The following is a 15,886-nucleotide window of genomic DNA, read 5'->3' on the forward strand; positions in this document are numbered from 1 at the left end:
CCACGCCAGAGTTGGCGACCAAGGGAGCAGGGTCCTGTGGGGACGGCTGTCCACTCAAAGTTGGATTTTCAGTGGGTGAGGCTCAGGGCAGCGGCACATAGGGAGGATGGGCCAAGAGCTCATGGCCACACAGGCCACAGCAGGTGGCACGGCCACTGTGCCTGGAACTGGGGCATAGTTTGCCCCCGGGAAGGTCAGCAGAGGTTCAGATAAACCAGTGTAGAAAGGTGTTTATGGGACAACCAGGGGTGTTTTGCAGCCGACTAGATATTTGACAATGTGAAGAAATCACTATTGAACGTTTCTGTACTGACAGGGCAGTGTTCAAAACATGTGGTGTGGTGTTTGCAGATGACATAATCTGTCCGTGATCAGCATGGTGGGAGGGCATGAGGAGGACACAACAGTGTGTGACAACTGCCAGTGTCACATCTGACATGACATCGATGGTCGTGAGAGCTGGGTAATGATGGATACGTGGGTTTTGTCATCTAAATCCATTTTTATGCACATTGGAATGTTTCTATGATGTTTACTTTTTCTGTGTATTTTTTTGAAGTTAGAAGTGGGAAGGCAGTCAGACAGACCGGGATCCACCCAGCACGCCCACCAGAGGGCGATGCTCTGCCCATCTGGGGTGTTGCTCCATTGTGGCCAGAGCCATTCTTGTGCCTGAGACAGAGGCCATGGAGCCATCCTCAGCACCTGGGCCAACTTTGCTCCAGTGGAGCTTGGCTGTGGGAGGGGAAGAGAGAAACAGAGAGGAAGGAGAGGGGGAGGAGTGGAGAAGCAGATGGGAGCTTCTCCTATGTGCCCTGGCTGGGAATTGAATCCTGGACTTCCATACGCCGGGCCAACGCTCTACCGCTGAGCCAACTGGCCAGAGCCTATAATATTTACTTTTTGAAGGTCAGCTGCCAGAGGGACAGAGCCGATAACAAAGTGTTTGTGGGCACTAGGGTCCCCCTTGGTCCCTTTCTCCACAAGCTCACTTGCAGGCGAGCCCTGTGTGGCTCGGGAAGAGAGCACCTGGAGAATGCATTCTCCCTGCTTGTTTCCGCCCGGGACTGCGCCCTGTGTCAGCACCCCCCAGCTGTACCGGGGATGGACCCAGTCAGTGAGCTGTTTCAGATTTTGCAGGAGGGGGGAGTTGGGGGGGGACACTACCACTCACCACACCCGAACACTGTAGGCCTCTGCCTACATTCACGTTGAGCTCAGTAATCCCAAAATGTAAGCTTGGTGACCCGATTTTACACAGGACAAGGTGGGCTGGGTGGGTCCCTGCTGACCAGGAGTGGCCGTAGAGAAGGGCAGAGCTGCTCGAGAGCACTGGGCTCCTGGCTCCAGGTACCCCTGCCCCCTCCGGTCCTCTGCTGTCTCCCCGGGACGTGCCGCCGGCTGAGGGGGGCGGCTCATGACCCCGGCATATGTGGGACGCCCCTGGCCGGCTCCGTGCTCTTGGCACAGCGCAGACTTGAGTGGAACGAGCAAAGGTAGGAGGCTGCAAAGGTAGGAGGCTCATGGAACATTTGAGCTCAGTCCTTTCATCCAAGGCGCTTGGGCCAGAGGCTGGGTGTGCGGGCTTGCGGACGTGCGTCTGTGTCCACAGGTGGAATTTGCCCCATTAACTGTACCTGTCCTCCGCGCTGCCGGCTGCTGTCCTGTGATTTCTGCAGCTGGCTGGGACGTGCTGATTGCTCTCTGGTTCCTTCTTCATCTCTGTGATGGTCGATGGAAACTATTAGTTCATTTGCCATGCTGGGCGAGTGTCAGTTTCTTAACAAGGGTCATGAGTTTTGATGGGAGAGTTGGGCTAATGGTGGCAGTACCAGCGATGTCTCAGCTGCTCCTGTGGATAACGCAGACACCCCGCCTCTCACTGGGGTGCCCGGTGGGTTCGGGCAGGTTAATACGGGGTGTACTCCAAGCGCAATGGAAAGCTTATTTCTGTGTTGGTGAAGTCTATGTAAAAAGCTGCTATTCAATTGAAATTTTTTTCCATGATTTGTTCTATTGGGAATATGTACATTAAACACTATCCATCTAGATGAAAAATTGTATTTTTTTTTTAGTGAGAATACATTATAGTTTCTTAGGGTGCATGCATGTGTATACATGTGCATATTTATATATGTGTGTTTGCACAACTGTACGTGCTCTGTGTATATGTACAAATGTCATGTCTGTGTGTACGTGTGCATGTGTGTGCATATATATCTGTGCATGTGCGTGCATTTGCCTGAACACAAAGGGGAAGAACACCAACATTTGTGAGCACTTGTGAAGTTGCAGGCATTTTATATATGTTGTTTTTAAAATTCTTGCAAGGACAACCTAAGGTCTGTGATACTGTTTTTCACATTACTGTTACTTTGGCTATTGCTATTTTGCAGACAAGACCCCTAGACTTCCTGAGGTCATATTCCTGGCTTAAGCCTGCACGCTGGCCAGTGCAGAGCTGGGACAGCTGGTGAGCCCACACCTGCACCCCGCATCTTGTTTCTGTGATCCACCCACGATACCGACTGCCACTCTGCTGTCCCACACCAGTGTCCTCGCACACCTCCGTGCCCCGTCTGCGTGCTCCTGGGCACATGCACTCACACCCGGGCGCAGAGAGTCCCAGGCCAGGCAGGTATGTGTTCATTCCCCAGACAATCAGCGCCCCCGATAAAATAAAGCTTTGGTTGACGGACACCCGGCAGACAGGTTGTTAGTTTACGTAGGCTCTAGGCAGAGTTGGCTGGAAAATTTTGATCACTTTAATTTACTATATCCAGCAAGCCTGCTGTACTCGGCGGCACTTTTATCAAGCCCTGTGCGGCGGTATTGATTTTTTTATTTTCTATGTAGGATAAGAAGACAGAGAGTTAGGAGCAAGAGTGAATGAAGAACTTTCCTTGGATTGCTGCTTCTCTGGGCTTATTGCTTCCTGTCGTTTGTGGTTTCAGATGACGTCCCGTGTGTCAGGGTTGCTTGAAGCAATAAACAGGGTGAATAACAATGGGGGGCCGGAGGAGAAAGATTGAAATGGGAGAGAGGCAGCAGAGAAAGTGAGGACGTGCTCGTGAGAAGCTGGAGAAAAGCAGAGGCTGAGGGAAGAGTGTGGGCAGTGCCAGTGACCACTGCATGGGTCTCTGTAGTCTCTGCACACCTTGGCGGGTCCTGGCGAGGAGCAGGGTGGCAAAACTGCTGTTTTATTATTTTCTTTCTGGAATGAACAAAAGAATACCCCTCCCCCAAAGGCCCGACAGCCAAGTGTGGACCAGGGCACAGGAGCCAGGGCCTGTCTGGTCCCTGCTCTGCCATGCAGGTGGACACTGGGGACGCTGTCTGCTGGGAGTGTGTGGGGTGCAGCCCCGGACTTTCCACGGCTGCAGCCCCTCGGAAGGTGGGCCCACCAGGAGTAGTGGTCCAGGGCACAGGAGGCTGTCACCATATGCCTGGGACAAGGTGCTGCCCACACACCCGTTCCAAGGGCTGGGCTTAATTTCAGGATGTGAAATGTGTGTTATCACCAGGGAGGAGTGTTTACATAATGCAAGTGCAGATGCATACAAACGCATGTGCACACATCTGTATACTCACATGCATATGCACACATACAGTGCACACATGTTCTCACATGCACACACCTACACACTCACATGCACACACAGTGCACACATGTTCACACATGCACATGCTCACACATGCACATACGTGCACACATGCGCAGCCTTGAAGATCCTGGTGTTTAGAACGTGTTTGTTTTCCAGCTTTTCACATTCTGGCCTTGGGCGGTCTGCACGACTGGCTCCTGGGGCCTCAGCATGTGCAAGTGCAGTGAAGGGATCAGCTGTGGTGCCACACACGCACACGCCATGCCAGGTGTGGCAGGTGACCATCCCAGGGCAGGTGTCTGGGACCTGTTTGTTGTATCTGTGAATGGAGGGGGATGGAGTGTGAGCATGACCGTGTACGTCATGAAACTAAATCAGAACTGGGATAAATGGAACCTTAAATTAGGACAAATGCTACAATCGTTAGGGTCGCAGCTGACCACCAAGTAATGATTGACGTTAGTCACAGGCATCCTGTCCAAACTTCTGAAACTTTAAAGCTGATAAAAACAACATGATGCTTTTGGGTTAAAAAAAAAATCTCAAAGCTCTATTTCCCCTGTTAAAAATCAATAAAAGGGATCTGTTATTGCCTAAGTAATGCTTGGTGGTCCCTTGGAGAAGGTGTATGTGCAGGTGTGAGCTGTATTTGGTTAAAATTTCTGTTAAATAACAGTAAATGTATGACTTAAACAAATGTCATTAGCCGAAGCTGTTTATTTTGTAGAGAGTGATGCCTTAACATCCAAGGAAATGAAGGCAAGTCGCCCCTCCCTGATTCTAATGAACATCGTTAACACTGGGTGCAGCAGGCCTGCTTTCTCAGTAAGTTGTGGTCTCAAATACTTACATGCTTTCCGAATGCTTCAGCTTCGCTTCAGGGACTCAAGCTGCCTGGGTGAAAATATTTAATTTAGCCCCAAAACACATGCAAGGGCACTGGTGGACTCTGTCCCTGGAGACGCATGACGACAGCAGAAGCAGCCATCTGTCCCCACTGTTTGTGCTGAATTGCGTGGAGTGGGCGGGCTCATGACTTCTTGCATCCTGCAGCCCTCTGTCTGTCTGTCTGTCCAGATCTCCTCTGCCCAGCAGGGCTCTGAGACCTGTGTCTACCCTACAGAGGCACCGAGCCACACTGACTCTTAGCAATGTCTTTTATTTTTATTATTTTTTTAATTTAAAAATCAGAGGTCATGGATGAAAATGATATCACAATAGAAAAGAAAAGGGACATTCTGCATGGTGTCTTGAAAGTGACTGCATGCCTAGTCTCATTTATAGGTGGGATTTGCCTCAGAGAAGATGATGGGCATTTGAACTTGACTTTGTTTCACCCAGGAACACAGCTTTAAAGCCTGTGTGGGAGTTGGTGGGAATTAATCTCCAAAGGTAGAAATGCCTTCTATTTCTGGATTTCCAGTGGATGTGGGTGCATTATTTATAATAGTATGACTTATTCTCACGACTTCCAAAGGCTATTCTTACAGTTAACAGGAATTGTTTTATTACACAATACAGGTTGCCTTGCAAAAGACGGGTTCAGTCTGAGCGAGAAGTGCCATTCTCTGGCACTTCTGTGTCCCCTTCAAACACTGGAGCCTTGGGGATGTTTGACGGGCGCGCGGTGGCCCACCTTCCTGACATGATTATTTAGCACTGCATTTTATTTGAAAAGCAGAAGAGTCTCATTACGTGAACACGTCACCTGTCACCAGGCCCATTCTGCATGCTCCCAGCCCCGTCAGTGACAGTCACTGGAGACTGAGTGGAGAACACTGGGTCTGTGAGGTGAGGTGGGGCATCTTCTGGGCAGGACCTGCAGGTGAGTTCCAGTCTGGAACCCAGCAACAGCACGCCCCGTTACTTTCTATACCGCGGGCACAGTACATTGCTCCACCTGCTCGAAAGGTCTCGTCGGAGGAGCTGAAGTTTGCCAAGGAGTTTCTGAAAACATCAGAGCACGTGGGGACACAGCCTCCCCTTTGCTTTTCCTTTTCTTCATGATTCCTCGATGGAAATTCAGTTTCCGTCGTATGTTTTTTCTTTCTTTCTTTTTTCCTTTTTTTTAACCCCAAGAAGATTAATATGTAGCTGAGGGTTCCAGGATCATTAACATGCTCTTTGAAAACCTGACCCTTTGCGGCAGACAGATGCTCTCAGAAAATGATAACAGTGAAAAATATTAACGACGACAGCAATAAATGCAGAAACAGAAGTAAGTGCATTACCATGAGAGCTGCGCCTTGACGGTGGGTGAGGAAAGGAAGATTTAAAAAAAATATTGTTACTGAAAGGTATTTATTTCCATTGGAGATAGAGACTAGAGTGTTTACCTAGGAGGAGCGAGGGGGGAGGATCTGAAAATGGAATAAATAGTTTCAGTTTACCCAGGTTATTTCTAAACAGTAATACAAAGATGTAATAGAAATAATTTAGACATATGGATAAGAACCTTCAAAATCAATAGTGCTGGGAGAAATGAGACATATGCTGGTGCAATCAAACAGAATTGAATTTCATACAAATGTTAGCAAATCTATATCAGATTATCACAGCAAAAACTTCATTTTCATTGATTTATAACGTATTATTATTGTTCCCACCAAACCACCACAGACAGGCATTCACAGCTGCCCAGTGCCTTTAGGGTAAATAAGGGAATAGGGAGCCACACGGGGCAGGGGCGTCGAGGAGCCAATAACTCATGGCAGCAGGTGTGACACTGAACGATTCTTCGTGTGTTCCTCCAGAATCACATTAGCTCATCCCGAGACTTCCGGGGAGCTCAGGCTGTCTGTCTGGTGCTTGCGCATGAAGGGGGGAAGAGGAGGAGGAAGAGGTTTTGTGACAGGTAGAGCTTCAGCAAAACGCAGCTGAGCAGCCCGTGGGGCACCCTGTCCAACGACAGCCAGCACTCTCACTGACTCCGTCTCCACCTCCATCTTGGTCTCCATATCACGTGAAAAAAATTCTTCAAACCTTCGTCGTGCTGAGGAGATGACTGACTCTCTGGTGGCTGTTCTTTGCCAAGAGTCAAGCAAGTCACCCTCTTCCTAAGGGGCCAGGTCCCCGTTGTGTTTTATGGGGACAAAAGGGCTTTTTTATTCCCAGGTCCTGTGTCCCCCACACCTCCCAGGCAGGGGACCATTTTCCCTCTGTTCTGTGTGGTGACCATGTGCTCACTTTACAACACAGGACTGGGGACGTCCTCTCTGTGGAGCCTTCGACCCTGCAGCTCCTGGTTTGTTCCCCAGACAGGCTTCATCGGACACGGTGTCCATCTAACTGCTCGCGTCTCCAGTGCTGCTCACTCCCGCAGTCATGTGTCTGTGGTCTCACCGCCCCCATCTCAGACGGCACCTGGAACGTGCCAGGTGGTGCTCAGGGTTTCCCTGTCCCCACAGCCACCAGCCTTCCAGCTTTCTGTCCTGGGCGCCCTGAATGACGCCAGGCCAACGTGTGCTGTTAAGCTGATGTCTGAGTTCTTTACACTGTAAGATTAAGTGGTTGCACATATGTAACTGCCATTGTATAAATACAGTTAGGCCACCTGACAACATCATTGAGAGACTGTGGTGGCCTCGAGGGACGAGAGAAGGTCCAAGCAAAGGGGAGTTGGGAGTTAAAACAGACACGGCCCCATCAGTGAGGGATACTGGGAGGAGGCCAGGGACAGGGGATGCCCAGGAAGGACTCAAGTGTTTAGATCGATGTCTCTTGCGTAGCTGGGGACGGGCTTAGGGTGCCATGAGGCAGGGCATCCGTGTGGGGGTGCTCGAGTCAGCTGCAAACTGAGATGTGAAAACAATCAATCTGTGGGTGGTGGCTGAGCCCCCGGAGTGAGAGCGGTCCCAGGAGGACTGTTGGGGGAGGCTTATGTGCAGGGGTTTCCATGTTTAGATGAACGAAGAGACGTGGACAGGGGTGTTTACGGAGGGCGTGGGAGCTGGGAGGGGTTCAGGGCTGGGAGCGACGGGGACCCACAGACCGCATGGAGTACAGAGGAATGTGTTTGGGGATTCAGTGTGAGTGAGGCTGCGTCCGGGCTGGAGAGAGCAGTGTGTGGATGAAGGGCATGAGGAGACCAGGCGGGGCTCTGAAGTTAGCCCATGGCTTTGGTATAGGAGGGTTGTGGAGGCTGTCAGGGCTGAGGGCACAGGGTTGGGATCCGTCTCCTCGTCCCCAGCGTCAGGCATGGGGTGTATGGGCCGGGAATGAGCAGGTTGGGGGTTGCACTTAAATATGACTGTGAACAAAAATCTTACCCCCCCCCCACCCTCAGTGGCCCTCAGTTTGGCTCCTGCATGTGCATACCTGCATGCACGTGTGTGCACCCACCTTGTATGAATTCAAGTGAGTACCTGCGATCTCTGTCCACCCCACTTAGCCAGGTTTTGGAGGACTTTGCAATAAAGAGAGTGACTGGTGAAAGAGTTACAGTTTAACCGGAATCATTAACCAGGACCAGTCATTAATGGGGAAGAATCGGTAGCAGTTTTCAATTCTCATAATTAAATAAATTAACTGGAGAATTCCTTTGCCTCAAAGTGGTCTGGGCTGCTGGGTGCCTCCTACTACAATGTAACATTGTACAGAACACTGGTTTTCACAGCCGGTGGCACCATCAACCCTCAGAAGAGCATCGCAGTTCAGGCTGTGTGACCTCACAGTTTAGACTGTGTGACCTCACAACTAGCTCAGGCTGTGTGACATCATGAGCATGGTTTTAGAAAGTGCAAATTAGAAGCTATCTTCTCTGGACTGAGGTTACCATCCATAGAGTCAAGCAAACTCCGTTTTGTAGTGATTTCACAGATACCTGACCCAGTGGGTGAGTTGACGATTCTCTCCATCGACAAGACATTGAGCTGGGGGGAGGGTTTGCAGGACCCCGGGAGGCACACAAGGCGTCCCTCTGTTTTCCGTTCAGTCCTCCACCAGGTGGGGAGTTAGAAGGGATTTGACTTCTTCCCAGTGGCTCCTCTGAGGTCAGTGGGTCTTGTTGAGATGGTTGGTTTGGGCAGAGTTCAGGGGAAGTTGGTCTGTTGGGTTATAGTCTGGTTTTCCTCTCACCTCCAACTTTATTAGAGGAAATGTCAGTTACTTCCCTGGGATCACATAGAACAGCTCCTTTGTATGACTGTTCATTGTGTCACCTTGACTTGAATCTGATTAACGCACCGTGATTTCTTGGGAATTTGGAAGTGGCTCTGTTGAACCTTTCAGAGGCTGCACTCCTGTGTGAATGCTGTACCTGTCCGCCAGGTGTGGCTGATGTGCGGAAGTCTGCATCCCCAGAGATGGCCGCCCTGCAGCTGCTGTATGGGCAGAAACAATGTCTGCAGACACTGGTCTGAAATCTCCACCAACCGGCGTTAAGTGCTGACTTCTGGCACCAGTCTGGGTGAGGGCGGCCCCCTCACTGCTGTGCGGGGGTGCTGTCGAGAGCAGCCCTATTCTGGCAAACCCAGCAACAAGCAGAAGCAGGTGTTACCTGGCAATGCCGCCTAAAGTGCACAGCCCTCCCCAGGGTGCCTGGACACTGATGGCGAGGGGATAGCACTCGGTGCCAGCTGGCTGGACACTCCAGGATGCTCAGGTGGGCTCCACACAGGGTGCGCGGCACCTGGCAGAGACTGGGTGGTGCTAGGCACACAGCTGGGAGCTGAGACGGCGCGTTGCCCCCCCCCCCCCCCCCCCCCCCGCCGCCCGAGCACGTGGCCCAGCATGAGGAGAATGAAGGAACAAACATCCCGACTCCCGTGCCATCGTTTCCCAACGGTTTTGACTTCTGTCTGGGATGCCCCATGCTGGCTGCTCTGTGGGAAAGGGATGGACATGCTGGCTTTGGGCAGGGTCCTCCCCTCCCTGTGCCGTGGGAGTTCTGAGTGTCCAGGGGAGCTTTATGCACAGAACAGAATGCGACGACACACAGAGGACACAGTTACCAAATGCGGGGGACAGGGTGATGCTCGCAGTGCCTCATAGGAAAGGCTGGATGTGCCCTTCTTCACTCGTGGCCCCAGAACGAGACCCAGCCACCGCCTGGCATTCATGGAGTGTCAGCAACATTCCAGGCTATGCGCACAAGCGTCGGATGGGCAGCTGGTGACGCAACACTGATCGCAGCCTCCTCGTCCGCACGCGGGGTCTGGAATTCAAGCTGGAAGCTGGTGCGCCGAGGAGGCTCCGCCCATGGGGGGTCACCGGCCCATGTGGGAAGGAGACATGGGCATTTCTATTGGTGGGACACCTGTGACAGGTGAGAGCTGGGGTGGGAGGTGGTGAGAAGGCTAGCCTGCCTGGTTCTAGAACCCTCCATGCCCCACCCCTGGGAGCTGTAGTGGACAGTGTGGGGCAGGCAGGTCCAAGTTCCTGATGGCGCTGGGCGGACCACAGCTTCCACAGTACAGCACGTTCCCCTGACGCAGGAGGGGGCGCAGGTCTAGTCCCCATGTCCTGCAGGGGCGCTCGCCCCCACCGTCCTTCCTTCTGTCCCTAGAACGCTGTGTGCTCAGCTTCGGTGACCTCGTACTGAAGCGCAGTTACAGCAGCTTCCAACATGGGTTGGAAAAAACCTCAGACGTGGAAGATTTGCACGTCTTAGAAACTGGTTTACTGGCCAGTGTCTGTTGCTATCTATTACGATGTCAGAGCTGTTGTGGAAACACATTTTTACTGGCTTCTGTTCTAGGGATGTTTTGGGCAAATATCTTTGTTGTAGTGAGTAATTGTTAAAAATGAGTCTTCTTCTGCTACCAGCTCCAAGTCCTGGTTCCAAGTCCAGGGGGCCTGGGGCAGAATGGGGGCTTGGGGTAGGACGGGCCTGGGGCAGAATGGGGGCTTGGGGCAGGACGGGCCTGGGGCAGCCCCAGAGCGTCGGGAGGAGCTGTCCAGGTCGCTCTTTCATAGCAACTGGTAGGCCCGTAAATATTTTATGCCTTGATTTGCCGATTTCGTGGGTGTTATATCTCACTGAGCCATAGCCTTTTTTTTTCTTTTTTCTTTTTCAGTGTCCTGTTCTAGTTCCTAGAAATGATGATATTTTACTTTGAAAACTCGTAAGGATCCATCATTTTTTCAAAATGCCATCGCTGCTTCCGTGATGCTTGAGTGGATCTTGGCTGGCGGGAGTGCAGGTGGCCACGGCATTCTCAGAAGCGATGGTGTGGCATGAATACCCAGCTGAACAGTTAATGACGTGAGCCGACATTGTGTGTAATAGACATGCAATCGCATATTTATCAATTTAGATTTTGTGTATTCGGAGGGGTGGAAACAAAGGTCTGGCCGTCTGATTAATCAAGTGTGGCAGGTCAGCTGGTTCAGTGTACCTGATGGAGGTGTAATATGAGCATTTTAAATTCTGTTTAGCTACTTGTACGTGTATCTATTTCATGACTGTCCCACCTGAAACAAGAAATCATTAAAAAGCAAAACAGGGATGTCAGGGCAAAGGGAAGTAACAGCAGAACTGGACAGAGCAGCAAAAAGGAAAGACGCCCCCAGACGGGGGCATGGAGTCCCAGGAAATTTGCTGGGCACTTTATGGTGGTTGTTGTTGGGACTCACATCCGTCTAGTGGGTCATCTGTAGGCTTAGATCATCAGCCTATCTTTCCTGTCTACACGGGAGGGGGCAGAGCTATATCTGTACACAGATGAACATGCATGACATCCCATGACCCACGTGTTCGGCAAGAGTCACGGTCCTGATGCTGGAGGGAAGAGAGGGACCTCATGCCTCACAGAGAGGACAGGGCATTTCTTGTCGAACGTGTGCTCTCCCCCACAGCTTGGCTTCTGACGGGGCTACACAACAGTCCCTTGTTCCTCGCCGTGGGCTTCTGGTGGGCCTGACGGTCCAGCTGGGCGACTCAGGTGTGGAAGGCCCGTTCCACGGTGAAGCGAAGCTCCGAGCCGCCCACTTTCCGTCGGGGGTATGGGGCATGGCTTGTCTTCACAAGTGAACGCTTTCTCACGATGGAGAAGGAATAACTGGTCAGTGGCTCCATGCCCTGCCCGCAGTTGCCATTGTCTTTTGGTTTCCGGTGGAACGTATGTTGTTTAGGTTGGTGCACGCGGGGATACAAATCTGGTCTGTGTTGTTAGCAATTAGCAATCTGATGTGAACTAAACAAGCCACTCTATCATTTTTAACTTCTCAGTCCCAATCCAATAATGACAAAGCCCGGGTGAGTGGATTAGGGCAGTGGTCCCCAACCCCCCGGGCCGTGGAACGGTACCGGTCCACAGAGAAAGAAAAAATAACTTACATTATTTACATTTTATTTATATTTAAGTCTGAATGATGTTTTATTTTAAAAAAATGACAAGATTCCCTCTGTTACATCTGTCTCACTCTTTTTTCTTTATTAATTTTAATGCAGTGACATTGATAAATCAGGGTACATATGTTCCAAGAAAACATCTCCAGATTATTTTGACCTTTGATTATGCTGCATACCCCTCAACCAAAGTCAAATCGTCCTCTATCACCTTCTATCTGGTTTTCTTTGTGCCCCTACCCTCTCCCCCCTTCTCCTTCCTCACCCCCTCCCCACCCCTCCACCCCACTCCCTGTTACTATCACATTCTGTCCATGTCTCTGAGTCTCATTTTTATGTCCCATCTATGCATGGGTTCGTATAGTTCATAGTTTTTTCTGATTTAGTTATTTCACTCCGTATAATGTTATCAAGGTCCATCCATGTTATTGTAAATGATCCGATGTCATCATTTCTTATGGCTGAGTAGTATTCCATAGTATATATGTACCAAAGCTTTTTAATCCACTTGTCCACTGACGGACACTTGGGCTGTTTCCAGATCTTTGCTATTGTGAACAATGCTGCTATAAACATGAGGGTGCATTTCTCCTTCTGGAACTGTTCTATGGTGTCCTTGGGGTATATTCCTAAAAGTGGGATGGCTGGGTCAAAAGGAAGTTCAATTTTCAATTTTTTGAGGAATCTCCATACTGTTTTCCACAGTGGCTGCACCAGTCTGCATTCCCACCAGCAGTGCAGGAGGGTTCCCTTTTCTCCACATCCTCGCCAGCAATTATTCTGTGTTGTTTTGTTGATGAGCGCCATTCTGACTGGTGTGAGGTGATATCTCATTGTGGTTTTAATTTGCATTTCTCTAATGATTAGTGATGTTGAGCATTTTTCATATGCCTATTGGCCATCTGTATATCCTCTTTGGAGAAGTGTCTATTCATTTCTTTTGCCCATTTTTTGATTGTATTGTTTGTCTTTCTGGTGTTGAGATTTACAAGTTCTTTATAAATTTTGGTTATTAGCCCCTTATCAGACATACTGTCAAATATGTTCTCCCATTGTGTAGTTTGTCTTTTTATTCTGTTCTTATTGTCTTGGGCTGTGCAAAAGCTTTTTAGTTTGATATAGTCCCATTTGTTTATCCTGTCTTTTATTTCTCTTGCCCGTGGAGATAAATCAGCAAATATATCACTGCGAGAGATGTTGGAGGACTTACTGCCTATGTTTTCTTCTAAGATGCTTATGGTTTCACGTCTTACATTTAAGTCTTTTATCCATTTTGAGTTTATTTTTGTGAATGGTGTAAGTTGGTGGTCTAGTTTCATTTTTTTTGCAGGTTGCTGTCCAATTTTCCCAATACCATTTGTTGAAGAGGCTTCTTTACTCCATTGTATGCCCTTACCTCCTTTGTCAAATATCAGTTGTCCATAGAGCTGTAGGTTTATTTCTGGGTCCTCTGTTCTGTTCCATTGATCTATGTGCCTGCTCTTATGCCAGTACCAGGCTGTTTTGAGTACAATGGCTTTGTATTATAGCTTGATATCAGGAAGTGTGATACCTCCCCCTTTATTCTTCTTTTTTAAGATTGCTGAGGCTATTCGTGTTCTCTTTCGGTTCTATATAAATTTTTGGAATATGTGATCTATATCTTTAAAGTATGTCATTGGTATTTTTTTAATTTTTATTTTATTTATTCATTTTAGAGAGGAGAGAGAGACAGAGAGAGAGAAGGGGGGGAGGAGCTGGAAGCATCAACTCCCATATGTGCCTTGACCAGGCAAGCCCAGGGTTTCAAACCGGCGACCTCAGCATTTCCATGTCGACACTTTATCCACTGCGCCACCACAGGTCAGGCTGTCATTGGTATTTTAATTGGTATTGCATTGAATTTATAAATTACTTTGGGTAATATAGACATTTTAATGATGTTTATTCTTCCTAACCAGGAGCATGGTATATGCTTCCACTTGTTTGTATCTTCCTTGATTTCTTTTATCAATGTTTTATAATTTTCCGAGTACAAGTCTTTAGTTTCCTTGGTTAAATGTACTCCTAGGTGCTTTATTTTTTTGGTTGTAATAATGAAGGGGATTGTTTCCTTAATTTCTCTTTCTGACTGTTCATTGTTGGTGTATAAAAATGCCTCTGATTTCTGAGTATTAATTTTATATCCTGCCACCTTGCTGAATTCATTTATCAGGTCCAGTAGTTTTTTGACTGAGACTTTAGGGTTTTCTATATACAATATCATATCTTCTGCAAATAATGATAGCTTTACTTCTTCTTTTCCAACTTGAATGCCTTTTATTTCTTCTTCTTGTCTGATTGCTGTGGCTAGGACTTCCAGGACTATGTTGAATAAGAGTGGTGAAAGGGGGCACCCCTGCCTTGTTCCTGATCTTAAGGGGATTGCTTTTAATTTTTGTCCATTGAGTATGATGTTGGCTGTGGGTTTGTCATAGATGGCTTTTATCATGTTGAGGTATGTTTCCTGTATTCCCACTTTGCTGAGAGTTTTGATCATGAATGGGTGCTAGATTTTATCAAATGCTCTTTTTGCATCTATTGAAATTATCATGTGGTTTTTCTCCTTCCTTTTGTTATGTGATGAATAACATTGATAGATTTGCAAATATTGTATCAGCCTTGCCTCCCCAGAATAAATCCCACTTGATCATCGTGTATAATTTTTCCCATATATTGTTGGATCCTGTTTGCTAATATTTTGTTGAGGATTTTAGCATCTATATTCATCAGGGATATTGGCCTATAATTTTCTTTCTTTGTGTTGTCTTTGCCTGGTTTTGGAATCAGAATTATACTCGCCTCATAAAAGGAGCTTGGAAGTCTTCCTTCCTCTTGAATTTTTTTTGAAATAGCTTGAGAAGGATACATGTTAGTTCTTCTTTGAATATTTGGTAGAATTCACTTGTGAAGCTATCTGGCCCAGGACTTTTCTTTTTTGGGAGCTTTTTGATAACTGTTTTGATCTCATTTGGTGTAATCAGTCTGTTTAGGTTTTCTGATTCTTCCAGATTGATTTTTGGAAGATTGTATGTTTCAAGGAATTTGTCCATTTCATCTAGGTTGTCTAGTTTTTTGGCATACAGTTCTTCATAGTATTTTCTTACAATCCTTTGTATTTCTGTTGTGTCAGTTGTTATTTCTCCCCTCTCATTTCTAATTTTATTTATTTGAGTCTTCTCTCTCTTTTTCTTGGTGAGTCTAGTTAAAGGTTCATCAATCTTGTTTACCTTTTCAAAAAACCAGCTCCTAGTTTCATTGATCCTCTGTATTGTTTCTTTAGTCTCTATGTCATTTATTTCTGCTCTGATCTTTATTATTTCCTTCCTTCCTCTACATTTAGGCTTTACTTGCTGTTCTTTTAGATGCAGGGTTAAGTTGTTTATTTGAGCTTTTTCTAGCTTCTTAAAGTGTGCCTGTAGTGCTATGAACTTCCCTCTCAGTACTGCTTTTGCTGTGTCCCATAAATTTTGAGTTGTTGTATGCTCATTATCATTCGTTTCTAGGAATTTTTTTATTTCTTCTTTGATCTCATTCTTAATCCATTCGTTATTTAACAACCTGCTATTTAGTTTCCATGTGTTTGAGAATTTTTGAGCTTTTCTGTTGTGATTGATTTCTAGTTTCATGCCATTGTGATCAGAGAAAGTGCTTGATATGATTTCAATCTTCTTAAATTTGTTGAGACCACTTTTGTGCCCTAACATGTTGTCTATCCTAGAGAATGTACCATGAGCACTTGAAAAGAATGTATATTCTGCTGCTTTAGGGTGAAAGGTTCTGAAGAAATCTATTAAATCGAGTTGATCTAGTGTGTCTTTTAAGTCTGCTGTTTCTTTGTTAATTTTTTTTCTTGAGGATCTATCTAGTGATGTTAGTGGGGTATTAAAATCTCCTATTATTTTAGTGTTGTTGTTGATCTCGCTCTTTATATCCATCAAAGTCTGCTTTATATATTTAAGTGCTCCTATAT

General features: G+C 47.5%; 1 long non-coding RNA gene across 1 annotated transcript; it reads left to right on the top strand.

The window, feature by feature from the left end:
- Window positions 1-396: 396 nt before the first annotated feature.
- LOC136315670 (uncharacterized) lies at window positions 397-10,957 on the top strand. Its single transcript, XR_010727538.1, has 4 exons — window positions 397-463; window positions 2,397-2,638; window positions 4,333-4,430; window positions 10,622-10,957. It is a non-coding gene; the product is annotated as an uncharacterized lncRNA (long non-coding RNA).
- The last annotated feature ends 4,929 nt before the right edge of the window (window positions 10,958-15,886 follow it).

The sequence above is a fragment of the Saccopteryx bilineata genome, chromosome 11 (genome assembly GCF_036850765.1).
Source record: "Saccopteryx bilineata isolate mSacBil1 chromosome 11, mSacBil1_pri_phased_curated, whole genome shotgun sequence".
Lineage (NCBI taxonomy): Eukaryota > Metazoa > Chordata > Mammalia > Chiroptera > Emballonuridae > Saccopteryx > Saccopteryx bilineata.